We start from the raw sequence: 8134 nt of genomic DNA on the forward strand, positions 1-8134 counted from the left end.
CTAAATTAAATAGCTTGCGCGACTACGGACATTTTGTCACACAAAGAATTATTTGGTTGCACATAAACTCTGGCGACCAGAAAATCGTCGTGCATATTTTGTCGCGTAAAGCTCGTGAAAAAAAGACATTGCGCGACGAACATCTTCAAATTTGTCGCGCGTCTTAACAACTGTGCGACGCTTTACTAGTCGTAGTGTGAATGCTATACAGACAAAGGTCTTCGTCGTACGATACAAACGAGTACAAGTGCATTTTTGGGTAATTTGTCTCAAAACTTGTTGCGCGACGACATTTCGTCGTCGCGCACGTGTAATTTTTAATTAAAAAAAAAGAATAAAAGGAAAAAAAAACAGATTTCATAAAATGTACGTACAAATGTAAAGTTAAAAAAAAAAGGAACAAAACTACGAAAATAAAGACGCAAAATCTATAGGCATGTCATTCGGAAGTGCTTGGTAATCTTGCTGCTGGTTGAGGATAGGGTCGGAGGTCGACGGGCCTAATTGCTATGCTTGCTTGGTGTGGAAGGGCTGTGAGGGCGATGGTGTAGAAAAACTGGGGAGATGTATTCCAGAGGAATTGATGGCTTGTATAAGCATTGACATTTGAGACATGTATGATGCCAGCTCACTCCTCAGCCCGGCGACTTCCTGCATCAAAGCCGTAACCTTGGTCTTTGACTGCGAGGATGACGAGGCTCCAGTCTCCCGACGCCTGGCATTTCCCATCCCCCGACAATATGTCCCTGGCCTCCGACCGAAATTCTGGTCCAACGTCTCAGTGACGATGTGAAACCCTGCATCCTCAGGGGGATCCATAAACTCGATCAGCGTGTCCGGGTGAAGGTGGGAGGCGGACTCCTGAAACACCACTTGTCGCTTCTCCACCATTGTTGCCTGTGAAAAAAAAACATGGATTATTAATAGAAAACAATTTGAAAGAATTAGTATAAATGTTTAATGCATAAGAAATTACTTACATGAAGGGACTGGGTCAACTCATTCCCAGGCCGAACATAAACGTCAGCAAAGACGTCGATCTTCGAAAATTTTGAACCCTCCTAAAATCGAAAAAGATAAGGAAAATGTTAATACGAAAAAAAAAATTATTAGCGACATTTTAAAATTGGAAATGAAAGTTGTAATATATACCCTTCGTCGCGCCTCCATCCTGTAGGAGAAAGGCCTCGAACCCGAATGGTGGAGAAGAGTCTTCTTCTCTCGATTGATCTTGTTCACCTTCGCCTTCTTTTTTTATACAAAAAATAAACGTATTAGTTGTAATAGTTAAAGAAAATTAAAAAAAATAATAATAAACATTATTAAAAAATAAAAAAAAGTAAAATGAAAGAAGTCGTCATTAAAAACGCACCACATGTTAGGTCACTAAAATGACCACAAAGTCAAACCCAACTATCTTGTCGGTCCTCCAACTCCTTCGGACATCCCTCCTCAAGAGCGACCTGCAGATCATCAAACTCCTGGAAGCATTGGTGCAGGTCACTCTTCCACTGCTTGTAGCGTTCGGAGAAGAGCTGATTGACATACGCGAACTTGTCCTCGTCCATGTGCTCCAAATTGTAGCTTATCTGCAATATAACAAATATTTTGAAAGCATTAGTAATAAAAGATAGTAATACATATAAATATATAAATTTTACATGAAAAGCATTAAAAGGGCGATGCTACTTACGGACAATTGATTGCGTAGCGTAATCTTCGTCTCATCCGGCATCGCCTTCCAAGACTTCCACAGCATAGGGCAAAAGGTCCGCATGACATGCCCAATGTCGTGGGCCAATGCACTATGCTGCTCCATCATTGGTGCTGCCTGATGTCACTCATCATATCCGATTGGGATACGACCGTTTGTCACCCGAGTGACCTTCCCCGTCTTCAATTGCCGACAAGGTCCTCGAGTGTTTTTCTTTGCTGCAAAGAGATGAAAAAAAAAATCATTAACCCATAACTAATAACAAATCCTACTAAAATTTCGGCATAACCTCCCCTATAATTAAAACATTTCCCAAAACCCTGAAAATACAATAAACAATATACATATCCAACACAATGATCACAACAGTTTAATAAAAGGTTCGGAACGATGAAAACTTTTTAATCCTTACATGACATAACAAATTGAATACCTAGCCGTGTACCCTAAACCCTAAACCTTAGTAAACAAAGGAATGAGGGAGTGAATTAGGATTGTATACCTGGTCGTGTACCAGAGGCATCAGTTGTGGATCCCGATGGCGACATCTGGTCCACAGTGCGGAGGCATCGGTGAGTTCGTCTGGCGCTAATAGGTAATGTCACCGAAGAAGTTGATGATGCCTGCGCCTGTGGGACTGAAGGACCATCTGAGTGAACCGGATTGACTGGCCTATGGTCCATCTCTGCTGGAGCAGTGGCGGCAATAGTAAGTAAAGTCGTCGGACTAGGTGTAGCCGTCGGACTAGGTGTAGAAGTCATCGGCCTCCGGGTTCTAATCAGGTGAGACATCTACAAAATTGGCAATCAATTAGTTTAGTACACAAAGATTTTGATTCTGTTTTCACATGCTTACAACTTCAATGGCTACAAAAGGATTGCTAATTGTTGATTTGATTTCAAATGAACTTGTTAACTAAAATAAACATATGGGAATTCCAGTCCATTGGCTGGTCAAAAGCATTTTCTGAATGCATATGGGCAGATTCAATGATTTTGGAGATGTAGAAATATGAAAATAATGGAAACATTCCCATCATAACAAAGTTCATGTGCTCTGCGATTTGCGGCAAAAGAAGTTTGCTAATACCTCTCATGAAAATCTAATATATATATATATATATATATAATCTAAACTATAATGGAGGAATTCAAATTACTGTGCAAAAAAGAAAGATTAATATCAAAACGTAAATGTAACTTCAAAATTGGGAGGCCGAATTCAACAAGCAATACAATCGAGTCTATCATATTAATAAGGCAACAACAAAGGGTAATACCCCATTATATATCAACAAATTGTGGCAGTCAACAATGCAAATCCTTAATTTAAGAACCCTGTACTTAAATTAGAAAATCCCTAATTCAAACCCTGTACTTGAAATAAAAAAACCCCTAATTTAAGAACCCTAACCTAACCCCCAGTGAAGCACCCTAAATCTAACCCCCAATTTCAGAAAACCTAATCTAACCTCACTGCCCAAAATCGTTCCCCTAAGTTAGGACCTAAATCTAACCCCAATTAAGAACCCTAAAAAGTCTAATTTAAGAACCTAAATGTAACCTCCAATTGACGAACCCTAAATCTAACCCCACCGCCCCCAATTAGAAAAAATAAAAACCCTAATTCTAACCCCCAGTCAATAAATAAAGTGCTTTATTTGAATTTTCAGACACTTGCGTGACAAATAAATATATTTCGTCGTGCAAATATACTTTGAGTGACGAAACATATTTATTCGTCGCGCAAGTTTTTTAAAATTTCCTCGAAAAAAAAACGCTTTAATTGAATTTTCAGACACGTGGGCAACGAATACATATATTTCATCGTGCAAAGTATATTTGCGTGACCAAAAATATTTTATTCGTCGCGCAATTGTGTTTTAAATTGGTTTTTTTTTTTGTTTACAATTTATTATAAAATACAAACAAAACAACTTTATTTACAAAGTAATTCACATATAAAATGGGAATCATTCATACCATTTTTTCCATCACTCTATATAATGCAGTAAACATATCATGTGTTTTACAAATAAATTACAAATAAATTGCCTTAATCTTCATATGAACTATAATAACTTTCACTTTCGTTGCTATCATCATTTTCAGTGTCCCATTCCTTATCATCGATAGGTACATCACCATCGTCGTTCGTGCGCACTGGACATCGTCGTTTGTGTGCACTGGACCATCGTATCATGGAATATTACCGAGGTCAATCGTGATGGACTCAATTGATATTTCGATTGAAGATACTCCATCTATCTGAAATGGTTCTTGGATAAGATTAGTACCTCGGAGTGTTTCCGCACCACTTTCCATGAAAGATTCAAGACGTTGGTCAGCAACATTGTTGATGTCGTCGTCAGTACGGTCTTGTTCTGGTATAGCATACATGTTCCTATGATCCATCTTCTGAACAACTTTCCAACCCCTCCCGGATTTAGGGTCATCTAGATACACAATTTGTTTTGCCATGGTTGCTAATATGTAAGGGTCGTCATCGTTCCAAGTTTTGGTAGTGTTCATTGATAGTAATCCATGATCTGTTTTCACACTTCCATGCCTATTTGGGTGTGTATCAAACCATCAACACTTAAATAGGATCACTTGGCACTGGTCTTTATAAAGCAATTGCACGACACTTGTTAGTTTGCCATAGAATTCAATGTTTGTACTTTCGCCTCCTCCGGGGACATGAACACCGTTGTTTTGTGTACACAACTTGTCATCTCGTGCACCCGCTAAGAACTTGACGCCGTTGACATGGCAGCCCAAGTACAATTCAACGCAAATTGGTCTGAACGCTAAGTTATATAACTCTTCACTATATGCGGGGGAATTTGATGCTTTCAGTTGATTCACCTAATATTAGACAAACATTTAAATTTGTTAGTTCGAGCAACTTAATTGGTACAATATATATGTCCAATACAAAACACTTCAAACTTACATATTCGAGAAACCATTGCGGAAACAATTCACGGTGTTTCTTGGCATACAAATGTGAAGGATGTGCCTGCTTCATCATATTTTCATGCTCGTCTAGGTGTGACGGTGTCTCATCACAATTGTTGAGTACGAACTAATGTGCTACATCCATGTCCTTCTTGGCAAATGACTCGCCACAAATAGGATCTCTGAATGGTAGAGCGACTTGGGAAAAAACTGAAAGTTTCTGCTTTTCACACCCCCATCATTATTGCAAGGAGGACGATTGAAAGTTGTCTCAACATCTTTTAAATACATTCCACAAAATGTAAGTGCCTCATATGACACCCAAGCTTGTATAATGGATCCTTCGGGCTTCGCTTTGTTTCGTACATTTTTCTTCAAGTCTCCAAGAAGCCTGCCAAAAGAAAATGATACGATACACATATTACTAATCGTAATATATTTTATATTGATTAATAGAAAAGATGAGGAATATATACCTTTCTATTGGATACATCCATCGAAAGTTGACTGGTCTAGCAAGCAATGCCTCATCTGGTAAGTGAACCATCACGTGTATCATACTTGTGAAGAACGCTGGACGAAATATCATCTCAAACTTGCATAGAACCTACACAATGTCATGGCACAACTGATTAACGTCTGTTCTTCGTAATGTTCTTGACGTCAATTGCGAAAAAAAACTGGACAACAACATGATTAGTTTCACTACATCGGGTGGCAAGAGATGTCGAATACCCACAGGAAGTAGGATTTGCAGAACCACATGGCAGTCATGACTCTTTAAGCTAGCTAATTTACCCCCATCAAAGTTCACGCAACGCGCGATATTTGAAGCATACCCATCGGGAAACCTTACAGACGATAAAAACTTTAAAAATTCATTCTTGTCATTCGGTTTCATTGAAAAAAATGCAAGATCCCTTCTGGCTTTATCATTGTCCCTATTCATCCATAAACCCCATCGTATTCCCATTCGTTCCAAATCAAGACGAGCTTTGATCGTGTCCGTTGTCTTGCCTTCAATATCTAGAATTGTGCCGACCAATATATCATATACATTTTTCTTAACATGCATAACATCGAGGTCGTGTCTCAATTTTAGTTTAGACCAATATCGGAGTTCAAAAAACATAGACTTGTGTGTCTAGTTCATATGTGTAGCAGGTCTTGTCCTAGTGACATTGGTCCCAAAAGGAGCAAAATCCAAACAGGTAAGCTGTTCTAAAATCTGAGCACCGGACCATTCTCTAGGTCTGAGATGATACTCTTTCTCCCCGTCAAACTCTTTATCCTTCTCTTGCCACTCGTGATCCCAAGGCAACCATCTTCGATGACCAAGGTAACAAACTTTTCCAGCGTGCCAACTAGATGTTACGTCTTCCTTGCATACAGGGCATGCCATATAACCCCTAGTGCTCCACCCAGAAACCATTGCATATGCAGGGAAATTGTTCACAGTCCACATCACTGCAGCTCGCAAAGTGAACATCTTGCCAGTATATTTATCATATGTGCGCACACCGTGTGTCCATAAATGTTTTAGCTCATCCACCAACGGCCTTAAGTATACATCGATTGACCTACCAGGATCCTCAGTTATCAATAGAGTCATCATCATGTATTCTTTTTTCATACATTTCCACGGTGGCAAATTATACGGAAATATGAAAATCGGCCAAGTACTGTGGTGTTGGTTTAAAACCCCAAACGGATTAAATTCGTCAGTGGCAAGTCCCAATCTAACGTTATGAGAATCAGCAGCAAACTCAGGGAATGTTCGATCGAACTCTTTCCATGCCTCCCCATATACAGATGTCGCATCACATAGTCGTTTACCCATTTTTTCTTATGCCATCTCATGTCTGTGGCAGTATGCAACGACATATACAATCGCTGCAACCTAGGTTTCAGGGGTAAATAACGGATGACTTTTTGTGGGATCTTAGTGGTTCTATTATGAGATATCATTTTGAACCTCGACTCATTGCGTACAGGGCATTTATCTAATGTTTTATACTCTTTGTAGAATAAAATACAATTGTTTTTGCAAGCATGAATTTTTTCATAACCCAATCCAAGACCTTTCAACACCTTTTGCGTGTCTCTATGGTCTTTCGGCAAACAATTGTCCTTCGGAAGCATTCTCTTGAAAACCTCCAAAAAGTAATCGAAACACCGGTTCGACATACAATGTTTTATTCTTCCATGCATTAGTTCCACAATGGTCGTGAGAACAAAAAAGCTTTCGCACCCCGAGTATAACTCTTGGTTGGCATTTTTTAATAGTTTTTCATATTGTTCGAACTCTGCACTGTCCATTGGTGTAGGCACGGTATCTTCCCCTTTGTGATTGGTTTTTGTCGATGCAAATGGAAAAGCATCATTTCTAATATCCATGACTTGTTCATTAGGATCGACAATAGGTTCAACATTATCCACTCTTGTGGCATTTAAAGACGAAGCATTGTTTAATTGTTCCCCATGATGGTTCCAAGTATTATATGTCTCAATCATTCCATTCCTTACTAAATGAAATCGAACATTTTCTATTGTCTCCCTTAACGTGTTGTTACACCTCCTACAAGGACACCGGATTCTAGTTGCACCCGGGTTGTGTGTACTTGCAAAGTCAATAAAATCCTCGATTCCATCCAAGTATTCGTCCGCCCATCTATTCGGGTTCTGTATCCACGTCCTGTCCATAGTTCCTGAAACCACAATAACAATACAACAATCACAACAACTTCATACAAACTGATAATGTCACCTTATGCCTCCAGTAGGGGCCCTATCCCATTCGGGAATGCATAGTTATGTTACGTAATTTACGGCTACATCAGATTAGATTTCGACGTGGATGAATTTCGGCAACATCTCGATACAGTTCTTCATGTGTACAACCCAAAGAATGTACAGAGATGATACCGAAATCTCCACAACCAAAACCTAATCCTTCAACCATAAACAACGCGTCATAACTATGCATTCCCAAGCTGTCCAAATAATGGGACAATTCAAGAATTAATTGGACCGCAGTCATGCTTTCGCATCCATGCACGAAATCCAACTAATCCTTAAACAGGAAACTAAGTTTTACTAAAAATAAAAAACAAGTACGAAGTTAATTTCAATTAACTCCGTACATCACAACACATATTTGTACGTCAAGTACAAATTTAACAACATAATATAAATATAATTTCATAGCACAATATAAACATAACAAACTAAGTTCAACATAATTTAATTAATGGTGTATGTTTAAAAAATAAAACGAAGAAATTACCTTCTCAATCGTTATCCACCAATCGCTAATCACACACAATATCCCTATAGAGAACGAAATTAATGGCGTTAGTATGAATTTACATTAATATTTTTACCGTAATGACAAAAAACGCTTACTAGACATACCGAGATAGCTCAATCAACCTAGAGAAGATGGAGGGAGTAGTTTAGA

At 38.8% G+C, this 8134-nt stretch overlaps 1 pseudogene; it reads right to left on the reverse strand.

Moving 5' to 3' along the window:
- Positions 1-335: 335 nt before the first annotated feature.
- LOC126608452 (uncharacterized) lies at positions 336-2950 on the reverse strand (annotated as a pseudogene).
- Between the last annotated feature and the right edge of the window lie 5184 nt (positions 2951-8134).

Source organism: Malus sylvestris, chromosome 16 (assembly GCF_916048215.2).
Source record: "Malus sylvestris chromosome 16, drMalSylv7.2, whole genome shotgun sequence".
Taxonomy (NCBI): domain Eukaryota; kingdom Viridiplantae; phylum Streptophyta; class Magnoliopsida; order Rosales; family Rosaceae; genus Malus; species Malus sylvestris.